The 14,290-nt window shown below is 43.7% G+C and overlaps 1 non-coding gene across 1 annotated transcript; it reads left to right on the top strand.

Moving 5' to 3' along the window:
* Window positions 1-8,141: 8,141 nt before the first annotated feature.
* LOC119940532 lies at window positions 8,142-8,279 on the top strand. The gene has a single exon (XR_005455005.1). It is a non-coding gene; the product is annotated as a small nucleolar RNA SNORA7 (small nucleolar RNA).
* Window positions 8,280-14,290: the final 6,011 nt, after the last annotated feature.

Here is a 14,290-nt window from a genome sequence, read left to right as displayed (position 1 = left end):
ATTGACAGGTGAAGAAACTGAGGCCCAGACAAGTTAAGGGATTTGCTCAAGTACACAGCAGGTAGTGGCAGAGTTGGGACCAGAACCCAGCCATACTTCTGGTGTGCTGTCGCTACCTCCCCTCACATCAGGGCTGTGAAAGTAGCTGGTTGACATGACTGTAACTGGACCTGTCAGCATATCCTGTCCCCTTAGGTACCTCTGCTGCATAGCCTTGATTAGACTAGCAATAACTCCGAGAACTTAAACTGATATTTTTATCTCAAGGATGAAAGTCCCACTGAAAACTGTTGGCTTCTATGCTTATTTCGCCTTAGTAACATTACCCCAACATGGTTGTCTTGGGGTAGCCTCCAGAGGGTGGGGTGTACATGCCCAGGGGCACACCATTGTTCTGAGTGATCAGGCCTTTGGGACATGAAAGGGCCTTATTTGGAGGTTAGGCATCAATGCCCGTTCAGGGTCTGGGACACTTGTGGACCTCTAAAACTTTGGGTGCATTTTCTGGGCTGGTGGGATAGCCTTTCTCTTCCTCTTCTTCCCCCCACCCTGCACTCGCCAAATGCAGAACTGACCTGTTGGGAGTTAGCTGAATGATTATACAAGAAAAAGGCCCAGGCCTAATCCTTTTCAATCAGCTCTCTGTATGACCAGCAAATGTGGGCCATGTGTGCAGGCTCTCTAGCACGGTGAAATGAATCGGGGCACATCCCCCCAGCCACCCCCCAGCCCCACGCACAACCAGTTTAGCCTGAATTACCTGGAGAACTGAGGCAAACATTCTCATTATCTTGATATTTCCCTCCTTTTCCTGTTTCAAAATGTCTCTTTGAAGTGCTATTATCATTCTCACCTTTTTTTATCTATCAAGGTATTAAAAACTAGACCCCTAGAGGAAAGTAATGCTCCAGGAAACCATGAAAGATACATCTTTCATTGTCTTATCTGTGGTTTTGATTGACTTAGATGTTGTTTAACAGTTCCTCAACCTCAATGAACTTGCAAAACATTGTCCAGTTCAGTATGGACATGATCCTGTATGCAGCCAGGGTGAGATATTGCTCATCTATTTGAGGTGAAGAAATTATTCCAGAGTGCTGAGGGGTGTCATTTAGAAAATTGCCTCTCCTAGTTCCCTGAACTTTATCACCCTTAGTGGCCTGTTACTGGGAAGGTAAATAAGCCTTGCAGCCTCTCTGCACAAGCCTTTCAATCCTAATTAGCCATAACTAACAATATCAGGATAGCTTTCCCAAATGAAAAGAAACAAATGGATTGGTAGTTGTAGAACGACGAGTTTCAATATGAGCTTCCTAGGGTAGTGGGTGAATTGCTGAAACAGCAGATCTGAGAAAATCCAGAAATACTAATAATATCTATTAAGCACTTACAGGGTACCAAGCACCATACTGTGTGCTAGGGTAGATAAAACATAATCAGGTGGGACACAGTTCCTTGTCCCACCTGAGACTCAAGGCCTAAGTAGGAGACTTCAAAATGCTCCATGCTAAGATGAATTTGTGCTCGCCTCTTCTGCCTGAAGCTGAACCCTGGTTCATTTTGAGGTTCTCTTTTTGGTGTTTCCATAATATAAAAAATGAGTTTTTCTCCTTTTGAATGCTTGTAATTAGAAAAATGATTGGCAGATTATAGAGATGGGAGATGAGGAGATACTTTATTTTTTTTTAACGTTTTCCATCACCAGCTTGCTTTTTCAGTGGCTGGGCTTAGCAGCATCCTGCCCAAATTTCTGTTTCCTTGAATGTTCTTCCCAGCCCTCATTCAGATTGAAGTGTCCCTCCCTGCCTCTCAGCCCGAATCATCAGGAGCTCAGTATGCTTAGGGGCTTTCCACAGCCTACACAAATAGATCAGACAGGGGCTGATTGTTTTGTTTCCCCTTTGCTGAAAAGTATAAGAATTTCCCTTGCACCCAGCATGGTGTCACCCCATGGATAAAACCAGGAAGAGAGAGAGACATGGAGATGGAACACCTGCCTAAGTAATTCTTAATTGGAACACATAGCTTTACCTGTCCAACTCCCCTTTTTTAGGAGGTATTTCTCTACCTCCAAAGAAGTTACACTAATAATTTTCATAATGATAGCTTTCCCTTATGTCTCACCTTTTGTGAAATGCAGAGCATTCCAAAGAAGAGGAACATTTTGAGAGAGAAGAAAGCAATGAAAGGTCAAAATTCATGGGCTGAAAGGAAGGTTTTCAGCCAGCACCCCAGTAGGAGCTAGTGAAGTGGAAGAAGTGAAGAAGTGGAAGAAGTGAGGCTATTTATGCCTCAAATTGCAGTGGTGTCTTGATTGTCCCATGAACTACTTGCTGAATGGAAAGCACCTTTGCCATTCCAGGTAAGTCCTTGCTCTGGGCACCTGGTGTATTGGGTCCTGGAAATGGTGACAGATTGGCAATACACTGGTTGAAGGTGAAAAACCAACAGTGGGGCCTATTTCTGTGGTGACTGAGTAAAGTGCTGCCATCCAGCATCAAAGCAAGAGGGTAGGGAACAAGATTGAGGTCTCAGGGTCACACCCAGGGTGGGTGCAGTGACATAACTGCCCCTATCACTTCCCCTGAGTCCTGAGCTGCTGGTCTGGCTTCCTGCAACCCTCTGTGTGGTTGGTTCAGCCTCCACCTTAGGTGCTGCCAGGACTTCCATGGCTGAGACCCAATTGTGGTTACTGCTCCTGCCCTGGCCTTCCCTCTCCACCCTAGCTTGGGCACGGCTGGGCTGAGGGATGGGAGGAAGGTGACCAATCATTAATTATTGCAGAAATGCCGTTATTGATTCCAAGAGCAGGCTCAATCCCTTTGAAGTGAAGAGCTCAGCTAGTGAGTTTCTATCGCTTCCAGAGATCTGGATCCCATTTAGAGCAAAAGAGGTAGTTCACAAACATTATCCAGAGAAAATACCATTGATTGGTTGATTTTCTTGGTAACTGAAACCTCTCACTTGGCCATTAGTAACTTTCCACATGACATTCTCTCAGTTTTGAGGGAATGAAGATGTGATTCCTTTTGAATTAAGGGGTGGAAATGGTGGTCCGGATCGCGTTGGGAGCTCATCTTGGATTTTGGGGAAATGCAGTTTAGGGTTTTCATATACTGTCACTTTCCCTGGGCAAGTAGCCTCACTGAGCTCTCCACAGGCTGTTTGGTATGTTGTGGGGGCCTACTGAGACCACTTGCTTGGGATTTCACTTGACCCCAATTACCTTTGGTCAAGCTGTGTCAGAGGACTGCTAAGTGGCTGTCTAACTGCATTTCTCATTGCCGGCTTTCTACTCCCATATCCCGTTCAGGCACATTAGCTGGTTGCCAATTTCAGACTAGTAAATGTGTGAGGAGAAAATTTGTAGGATTTTTACAGAGTGGCGATTTGCAGCCTGAGCACAGATCCACAGAGCTTTGGTGTTTAGACCGAGTCCTCCCTCTGTTTCTATCCCACTAATTGCTGCTTTTTCTCCCGCCCCCGAATTTTACTGTCTTACACATTTCTAAATCCATCTTTGCCCCTGACATTTATGTATGTTTCTTATATTTGGAAACTGTTCTCAACTTTTTTCTTTCTGGCCATTACTATGATTTGTCAGCACTAGCTCTGACAGACTCTGTAAACTACTTCTTGCCTTCTAGCCTGTTGTTTCTGGCTACTAGCCTTCTAGCTACTCAGTTTGCCCTTAAGGATTAATGTTTCTCACCAAAGTGTACCCCACGTAGGCATTGTGGTCTCACCCTCTCCCTGCCTGAAACATAGCACAACTAACCACTGTTGTAGTGGCTCTTCCCTGCACAAAGGGAGGATTGAATAATTTGCTTAGTTGTTTTAGCTATTTGTTGGGTCTCTTTAAAGGAGTTTCGTGTATAAGTCTTTGAGATTTACTTTAATTGTCCATTTTGGTGACTTGAAGGTAGGTCTTTGGCCTCCAAAAAAAAAAATTGAGATTGTGTTTCCATGGTAAGAGTAGTAGACTGCAATATAGGTTACTAAGTAGCAAATCTTTGGAGTCCCAAGGATTGTAACTCCCTTTGTCTTGAGAATGTGCAGTTTTTGACATCAGCAGATTTATTTAATTCTGTGAAACACAGATTCCTGATTTTATGAAGACTGTTCAGAAGGAAGGACTTAAAATATTACAATCCAGGTGTCTGGGACGTTTGATCAAAATTTCAGGCTCCCCAGGCTGAATGAATGACGGTGTGACAGATGGTAGACAGGAATATGTCAAAACATCCAGGGACTGTAAGTGGAACGAGTTGGTATGCAGCTGGGATAAAGTGAATTTTTAAGAAATTATTTTTCCTTGAGTTACATTTCACTAATACCAGGGAGAATGAGTGTAATGGGGCCTGTTTTGCAGCTATTGTATTTCCAAGAATACTAATGGTAGAGTGATCCTTACTAGATCCTAGATGGTGAGCTCCCTGAGAGACAGGGAGTGTGTCTATACCTGGGTATTCTCTTCCAGCACTTAGTGTTGTGCACATACTAAGCCCCCAATAACTACTATTACTAATACTACTGTCAATTTGAAGGGGACACAGGATTATTTGAGAGAGAATTCCGTTGTCTCTGAAAATTCAGCAGTCCATTACTTCTGGCCCCTGGCCATGTGGGTTTGACTTATTCAGACACTTGTGGTTGAGGGGATAAGTGTGACTTTCCATGTCCATTACCCTTCATTTTTGTTACCTCCTGACAGGATTAACCAGTTTTATGATATCTTAAGCAACACCTTTATTCTTCTCGGACCTTGGAACCCTAAACCAATAAATCAGTCGTATTAACCGAGTGCCTTAGGTGTGCAGAGCACTATACTAAGAGCTTGGGAGAATATAATATAACAGAGCTGATAGATATGTTCCCTGCTCACAGCAAGCTGACAGTGTATAATAATAATAATAATAATGGCATTTGTTAAGTGCTTACTATGTGCAAAGCACTGTTCTTAGCACGGGGGGAATACAAGGTGATCAGGTTGTCCCATGTGGGGCTCACAGTGAATCCCCATTTTACAGATGAAGTAACTGAGGCTCAGAGAAGTTGTGACTTGCCCAAGGTCACACAGCAGACATGTGGCAGAGTTGGGATTAGAACCCATGACCTCTGACTCCCAAGCCTGTGCCCTTTCCACTGAGCCACGTTGCTTCTCTATAGAGGGAAAGAAGACATTAATATAAATAAATTACGGCTAAATATGTATTGCTTTGGGGCTGAGGGAGGGGTGAAAAGGGAGCAAATCCAAGTTCAAGGGCGATGCAGAAGGAAATGGGGGAAGAAGAAATAAGTGCTTAGTCAAAGAAGGCCTCTTGGAGGAGATGTGCCTTCAATAAGACTTTAAAGATGGGTGGAGTGCTTGTCTGTTGGAGAACATTTCAAAACAGAGGCAGGATGTGGGTAAGAAGTCAGGTGGCACCTCCACTTACCTCAGGCCATCAACTACACATTTCAATCAATCAATCGTATTTATTGAGCACTTACTGTGTGCAGAGCACTGTACTAAGCGCTTGAACTTCTTACCCAATCTCATTTTTTGGATGCACAAACCAACTCTTTCACTTCTATTAAATTGAACTCTCTCATTCTCCTGATAACCAACCCACCTTCTGCCATGGCTCCCCGACTCCCCTGCTGAATTTTTAGCTCCTTGAGGGCAGAGATTAGGTCGATTAACTCTCTTATAGTCTCTCACATGCTTAATACGGTGCTATAAACATAGTAGATAATCGGTAATGCATTGATTGAGTGCCATGGTCTATCCAGTCCAGCATTCTGTCCACAACTCGACAAGTTCCAAAATCATTACTGGGAAATCTTAGCATGAACGCTGTGGAAGCGGAGATGGAGTTAGAAGAGTTTGAGGAGCAGAAGCTCCATCATCAATCACTCGTATTTACTGAGCGCTTACTGTGTGCAGAGCACTGTACTAAGCACTTGGGAAGTACAAGTTGGCAACATATAGAGACAGTCCCTACCCAACAATGGGCTCACAGTCGAAAGTCTCCACTGTTCTGTCACCTTGTTTCAAGAGGCTCCTGGTGTGCTCTGAGTAAGAAGCAGCCACTTGGAGCCAGATAGGAGCCTGGAGGGTGGAAGGGAAGAAATTTCTGGAATGAGGTGCAGCCCACAGAAGCCCCCTTGGAAGAAATCCACTGGGATTTTCCTAGTATCCCAGTGGATCATGCTAGTCCTAATTCAGTGTGCCACAGTGTCCCCAAAGAACCCTGGGTGGAAAAATGTGGTGGCTGCCTTCCTTTGTCACCCATCCTGTTAAAAGCTGATGGGTCTGACGGGTTCAATGGACAGATGTAATTGGCTCTTCTCTGTACTTGCATTATGAGAGCTTGTAGTTGTTGCTCACTCTTCAAGTGGACGGGCCTTGTTCAGCGAATATGCATGGTTCGATGGAGACTCCCACGTCTACACCCCTAAATTCTGTCCAGCTGAGAAATGCGAATACAATGTTATGTATAAAATTTGCAATTAGGGTAAATATAATGGAAAAACGGTTTGTAATTTGTCAACTGAGATGAAAAAAAAATCCTAAAGCCCAACATCGATTTTGTCATTTGAGGTATAACTCACTCTTGTTCAGATATTCAGGGCTATTACAAGAAAGCAGACGATTATAGCTTAAATCAATTTCCTCTTTTGATGTCCCCAGGAATGGGGAGAGATGGCAAGAGAGAGAGAAAGAGAGAGTAGGGGGTGGGGAGAGAGAGAGAAGAATTGAAGCTATCTGGACAGTGTTTGAGCAGACCTGGCCCATCGCTGGGGACTAGACCAAAAGAAAATAAAAAAGGGAAAAAACATTCCAGATAGAGCCTGCTTTCCAGGAGGGGCCCAGAAGACCCGGTAGAAAACTGGTCATACATATGCAGATAGTTAAGATGACAGAAGGTTGCTCTAAAAGTTGAAATTTTATGTCTTATTCCATAAAACAATGGGAGGCCCTCAGGGGTTAAGAAAAAGACAAAATCAAGTCCACATCAAAGGTTATTTATTGTTCCCATCTGAGGAACCCTTCAATGTAAACAGTTTCCTTAACATAGCAGTTTTTTAAAGATAGATTTTTTTTTATTTGCAAAATTTGGCATTGTAATGATTTTCTTAATAGCATTCTTGTGCTTTCAGATTCAGCATGCTTTCATTTCATTGTCCGTGCACAGACACACTGGAACAGAGTGAGGGGAGTTACAGAATGACAGACAGGTAGTCCAGGAGCCAAACCTGCACTTTAACCAAACCCTGCTGCTCTCTTTTCGAAAGATAGTGGAAAACTCATAAAAGTTTGGGGAAGAGTTAACTGAGAATATATTTGGCGTGTTCATAAAGGGTTGGATGAAGAGGGCAGGAAACTTGGCTTGATTTCTGAAAATTATGTTCCCTAATATTACTTCTATTCCTTTTTAGAGGAGGAATTGATTTTGAGGGGGTAAGCTTCCATTATGTAGTGTTAAATACCTACAAGCCTCTTTCTGGGAAATTACACTTGTTCTTTGATTTTTTTCAGGACACATGTAAGGCTTCTGATATTGCCCATTATCATATTTGACTGGTGATTTATTTGGGTATTTTTGATATGTCAGAGTGTTTTGAAATACTACGGCCGGCAGTTTGTGAAAGTTTATTTTGATTGCATGAAATCATACTGATGCTTTGATTCAGCTAACAATTCCAGATGGATTCTGGAATGTTTGCTAGTAAAAGTCCTCCGCAACTGATTTCTCAAACTGTTAGTTGACCCCGGTATAAGAGCAACCTGGGGCTTTAAAGTATGCCATTCGCTGGCCATTTGTCAAGTTTTCAGCTGGTCGGGCCACTGTTCAGTACAGGTATGGCATTAGACTCCTCTATAGTCTATATTTTAAGCAGTCAATCCTATGGCTCAGAAGTGTGGCCGTTGTATATGGAGGGGAATGCAAAAGTCCTGGAGCAAAGGGAGTATGAGGGACCACCCTCCTCCCCAGGGAAATATCTAGGTCATGGTGGACTTCTGCAAAATAGTATATATGATGTCATTCTGTTAGGCTGCATGCTCAGTGTAATGCACACAGCATTATGTGTGTCTGTTCCAGGTTCTACCTCAGTGGCCACCCTAGAAATTTGCTCATGACTGAATATTGTTCCACCTCTTAGGATCTCATCTGGAGAGTTTCCGGTCCTCTACCAGTCTCGGCTATGGGAGGGAGAGTCAAGCAGAGGCCTACCCATTGCATTCCTAGCTTGGGCAGTGGCTAGCGAGTGGAAGGCAATCTGGTACAAGTCAAAACTCTGCTGTGCTGGGCAGCAGTGCCATGGGAGAGAGTTGAGGGCGGAGAGTCAAGTTTACTGTGAGGAAGAAGGCAGTGGTGAACCACTTCTGTATTTTTACCAAGAAAGCACTATGGATACACTACCATAACTTACCCCATCTTACCTCCTTCCCTTCCCCACAGCACCTGTATATATGGTTGTACATATTTATTACTCTATTTATTTATTTATTTATTTATTTTACTTGTACATTTCTATCCTATTTATTTTATTTTGTTGGTATGTTTGGTTCTGTTCTCTGTCTCCCCCTTTTAGACTGTGAGCCCACTGTTGGGTAGGGACTGTCTCTATGTGTTGCCAATTTGTACTTCCCAAGCACTTAGTACAGTGCTCTGCACATAGTAAGCGCTCAATAAATACGATTGATTGATTGATTGATTGATAACTATTGCAGGTGGAGGTGGGGCTTTCTGGGAGAGATGTGTCCATGGAGTTGCTGTGGGTCGGAAACACCTCGACAACATAAGACAAGACAAGAATACTGTTCAGATCCAGAGATAAACCCCTTAGAGTTTAAAAAAAGAACTTTAAGGAAACCCCACCAGGATGGGATGGGAGCAGGGAGGGACCATTCAGGGAAGGCGGTCCCCGTTCTCCCCAACCCTGCAACGAAGTTCATTTGTTTCTGCAAGGCTGCTTTGCATCACTTCATTCCATTCCAGTCTCTAACTAGGGTCCAGGGGCCCAGGCAGAATACATGGAGGTGCCTCTCAGTCCCATTGCCTAAAGACTAGACACACACCAGGGAAGGACATGACGGAGGAAAAATGGAATATGGCTGGGAGTCGGGGAGAAACTGGAAGAACTGTGCAGGTAGGGTCCCAGTAGCTCCTTGATCAGCGTTTGTGTTCAACATGAAAATGGCAGTGATTAACTTTGGTTTGTCTTTCTTACTTTCATCACAAATGTTTACTAAATATCAAGTGATCTGCTTGATTGTTTCTCCTTTGAAGACGCAGCATGTTGCCATGGGCCCAACCACATCAAACCCTAGGCTTAGGCAAAAATGATATTATCCACTGGTGCCTCCTTAGAGTACGAATGTGGATAATCGCCAAGAAGCCTAGTCTTTCTAGTGTGGTAGGTACAATAGGCAGCTCCTGGGCTGATTTGGCATTGGGTGAGAGAGAGAAAGTTGCCCCATCTCCACTGTCCTCGGGGGAGTACCTGGAGGAGTCAGTGGAGTCCCCTGTGGATGGCCCAACCACCTCCTGCCTCGCTTTCCCTCTCTGTCTCTCTTCTCTGTCTATGTTTCTCTCTCTTATCGCTATGGCTCTGGCCTGAAAATAATTCCAGCGCAGTTGGGGAGGGTCTGGTCGGGGGTGAAGGGTTCCAAGATTGTGGTAAGGGGGTGAATTTGTGTTGCAGGTGGTCTCCCTGGACTTCCAGGTTCAGAGAGCTTTAACCAAGAATCTTAATCTGGCTAAAGTGGCTATCCAGAGCTGTCTCTTTCCTACAGACCCACTAGAAGTTTAGAAAATCATACTAAAAGCAAGGCTTTTATGGGATAGAAATCAGTGGTCCACCCAGCCCACTGTTCTGTTGCCAATAGAAGTAACAGACCACTTGTCATAATTATGATGGGCAGTGTCCTGGGGCAGTCTTCCTTAATAATTTTGCATGTGCTCTTACTATCCCTAATCCCTCATCTCCAGCTGCCCCCATTATGTGGTTCTGATGCCTGAAATTAATCAAACTTCTCATTAACCTATTGATATTTTCTGTTTGCACAACTTCCTTTGGGAACAAATTCCATGTGCCGCCCAAACACTGTGTGAAGAGGTGTTTCCTTTTGTACATTTCAGGCTTCAGAGTGGCTACCCCCTCATCCTGGCAAACACATCTGTGTTCTCCCTATCATGTCCTTCACACTGACAAAACCCTCACTTCCCTTATTCTCCATCCCTTCTGCATCACTTGTGCACTTGGGTCTATAACCTCTAAGCAGCTGGATTTTTTTTTCTCCCCACCCACAAGTCCTCAGCACTCCTGAACATTCCTACCTGTAATTTAGTTTAATGTCTCGTCCCTTCTAGTCCACAGGCAGGGATCATGCTTACCTACATAATTGCATTGTACTCTCCTAAGCATTTTGTTAGTACAGTAGTCTGTACACAGTAAGTGTTCAATAGATAATCATGATATTTCTACTCAGCAGAGTCAGGCTGCCCAGCTTTTGGGAGGAGCAGACTTCTGAGACCTTCTGGAGCCTTTGCTCTCTGCTCTCTCTACCCTTTTGTCTGAAGAGAATGGCAAATGTAGACACTTTGACCCTCAGTTTCATGGCCCTAAATAGACTGGTACCTGGCAGAACTGCTCCCTTCTGCCCACCACCATGTACAAGCCAAGAACTATATTGGTGGACTTAAGAACCCATAGATGAGTGCAAAGAGGAGCATATTTTGTAATAGGCTCTGTAGCCTTCTTTTTTTTTACTGCCAAATTCTCCTTAGTGTGGCCAAGGTGAGAGCAGAACTGAGCCTGCCATCCAGCAGCAATAGCATCCATCTCAGCACTTAGTTTGATGCCTGGAACATAGTAAGCATGTAACAAATACTACAGTTATTATTAGCATCCTTGCTTAAGAGGTACACCCAATCCACAGGGGCTACTTTTGGGGTCCCCAGTGCTTAAGCATGGAGTTCCAAGAGGCTATCCATATAATAAGGGCTTAAGAAACATTATTACTACTTCTGTTTCTATCGTCTCTTTTTTGTGGTTTTTAAGCTCTTACTATATGCCAGACACTGTACTAAGTGCTCTTTCTAGTGACAGTCACAGTGCCAGGAGTCTGCTTGCAAAGGGCCCAACTCAGATTTTTCACAGGAGTCCCAGCATACAGGGACCTTATCACCTCTGGTCCCCAGTTGGTAACATCTGATTAAAATTCATCTCCAGCTGCTCTCAGAATATCTGCCCGCCTTCCATGAACCGGAGCGATCGAAAGATCTTAAAACTCCATACACAGAAGAGTTTCTGAGTTAGCATTCTCCTGAGCTAGGTGCAAGTGGGTCAGTCAGAGAGAGCTCTTAGATGTCAATTAAATATAATCTTCAAAAAGAGTTAATGTAATGGTGATGCATTAAATATTAGGGACAGTGGTACAGACCACTCTGGCAGCAGGTATCTAAATGGCCTGGGACAATACAGGCCTTTAATTTCTCCTAAAGATGGACCAGCCTGATTTAATGGTTTCTGTGGTCAGAGTTAATGTGGGGACTCTGGAAAGTTTAAGGTGCCAAATAATTCTGGGATGGTAAACTGTCCTACAAGCTGTAAGTAAAGTATCATCCCCAGAAACAGTTATTCTGCTTGTCGTAATTTACCCAGGGAGTCAATATGCATTTTCTTTAAAAAAAAAAAAAAAAAAGAGAGAGAGAGAAATGCCGCCACTTAATTTATTGGCACTGTTTTAAAAAGTTCTTAGCTTCTCAATTGTAATCAAGCGAAACCAATTATTCCTTATCTTTTCACTTAAAACACTATCTTTTTTTCTTGTCTTTGTTGGTTCTGAAGTGGGGGCATAGGGTTTGCTTACCAGGACAGAGACCAAGATTGGGTTTGACTCCTTTTACATGGTTTTATATTTCATATTATTGAGTGTTGAGGTTTTCTCCTGCTCTATTGTTGTGCTTTCTGCAATTTAAGGTTCAGAATATGCTCTGTTCGTTGGGGTTACCATTTCTATCTTTGTTCCAGTCACATGGTTAAAACTGTGTTGAACTCTTGTCACATGCATGTAGCACATAATACCATGATATAGATCTGCTCTACTATTTATTTTTGACCCCTCTAGGTGTAAAATATTTTTGTTTGTCTCCCCAGATAGTACATTCTTTGTGGACAGGGAACATGTCACTTTGTTATTCTGTACTTCCCAAGCGCTTAATACAATGCACCACAGCAAGCGGGAACTCAGTAAATGCTGCTGCTATTTCTACCATGAGAGAAACAGGGATTTGTAGCAGAAACACTTATTTTTCAATTTCCTTCTGGAACATTTTTTATTTCTTTCTCTTTTAAAGAATGACAGTCTGCTTCTTCAGCAGAACCAAAAGGAGGAGTGGGTCTCATTGAATTGAAGCGTGAATGGCCACTCATGAATGGCAGTTCAGACAGGGCACCCCCCTTTACCTTATTTGCCAGCAACTTTTGAAATAATAATAATGGTATTTAGTAAGTGTTTACTATATGCCAAGCACTGTGCTAAGCTCTGGGGTACATACAAGATAATCAAATCAGGCCCAGTCCCTTGTCCCACAAAGGGCTCACAGCCTAAGAGGGAAGAAAAGCAGGTATTTTATCTCTGTATTACAGATGAGGAAGCCGAGACACGGAGTTCAGTGACTTGTCCAAGGTCACACAGCAGGCAAGTGGTGAAGCCAGAATTAGAATCCAGGTCTCCTGACTCCTAGACCTGTGACATCCCTCTCATGGGGTCAAGTTATACTCCTGTATTTTTCATTTTCATAACTTAGGTATTTTTCTTTTGCTATTACTCCTAATTTCTGAAGTTTTCTGTATGAAAAAAGTGCCAAGCATTTGAACTTTTTTTTTTTTTTAACAACCCCTTGGTCATTTCCAAGAGAAGCAGCATGGCTCAGTGGAAAGAGCCCGGGCTTTGGAGTCAGAGGTCATGGGTTCAAATCCCAGCGCTGCCAATTGTCAGCTGTGTGAGTTTGGACAAGTCACTTCACTTCTCTGTGCCTCAGTTACCTCATCTGTAAAATGGGGATTAAGACTGTGAGCCCCCCGTGGGACAACCTGATCACCTTGTAACCTCCCCAGCGCTTAGAACCGTGCTTTGCACACAGTAAGTGCTTAATAAATGCCATTATTATTATTATTATTCCAAAAGGTTTCCCTATTGGGTATTTTAGTTTATTTTTGTTTCCCTTAAGGTGGATAGTACTTGTGTGGGACAGAACAAGGAGCGGGAGTTCAAGATTCATCTTCCTCTGCCACTAAGCCTCATCTTTCAGCCAGGAAAGACCCAAGAGAAGGGTAGCTCCGTCAACCTCTGCCCCTCCTTATACTCAGCTGAGACTGTTCATACCCGAGGGATTTTTTGACTGAGACCCTTCTGAACTGACCAAGGGCGATTCTAAGAATCCAGGCCCAGACCAATTGTCTAACGGGGCTCTGAAAACTTGCAAAGAGTTTTAAAATCCTTTATAATCATTAGGGATCCAACCTGACATCTAATTTCTCTTCCCGGACTGTGATTTAACCTCCCTTGCCTTCGTGGGTCCAAGGCCGGCAGATTCTGTGGAACAGAGAGCTGAAAAGGAAGAGGTGGTTGGGGGTGGATGCTGACTCCCAGTCCATACAACATTTTTTTTTTTTTCAGTTTCAGAGTGGCAGGTTAGAAGCCGATGGTGTTGATTCACCCTGTTCTTGTCCCCCTGCCTTCCTGTTTTGAAAAGGAATCTCATTTTGATGAGGCTGGACCTGAAATATCCTTGAAATAGCCTCCTTACCCAAAGGCTGGATTCACCCTATGTGCACTGGGGCAATCTCCCCCTTCTCATCCCTGTAACTTTTTGGGAAATTATGAGAGATCCATGTGGATTGCATAGGGGAGCTGGTGAACAGAGGTCATTTTTAGAATGGCTCAGGATTGCTCTGATCTGCCCCTTTTTCTCACTTCCACCCACACCCTTCTTGCTGTCCTTAGAGATTCAAGGCCTAAGCAGCACTGCCTGAAGATACACATGGTGAAGAAGCAGCTGTGTTCAGCCACCCCACTGCCTTTTTGAGGGATGAGAGCCACCATTCCACACCCTCACCTCTACAACCTCCTTCCCTATCCCGGACAAAACCCTGGGGGAGAGCTGAGGAGCTCTGATTTCTACAGGTAGGTGAGTCAAGCCAGATTTGTGGGGTAGTCTTTGGCTAACTTGGAGTATCTTGTTTTTCGGAATTATCTGGAGACATCAAGGAAGTCAAGGGAACAAAGCCA

Source organism: Tachyglossus aculeatus, chromosome 18, assembly GCF_015852505.1.
Source record: "Tachyglossus aculeatus isolate mTacAcu1 chromosome 18, mTacAcu1.pri, whole genome shotgun sequence".
Lineage (NCBI taxonomy): Eukaryota > Metazoa > Chordata > Mammalia > Monotremata > Tachyglossidae > Tachyglossus > Tachyglossus aculeatus.
This window is presented reverse-complemented; position numbering and strand designations above follow the sequence as displayed.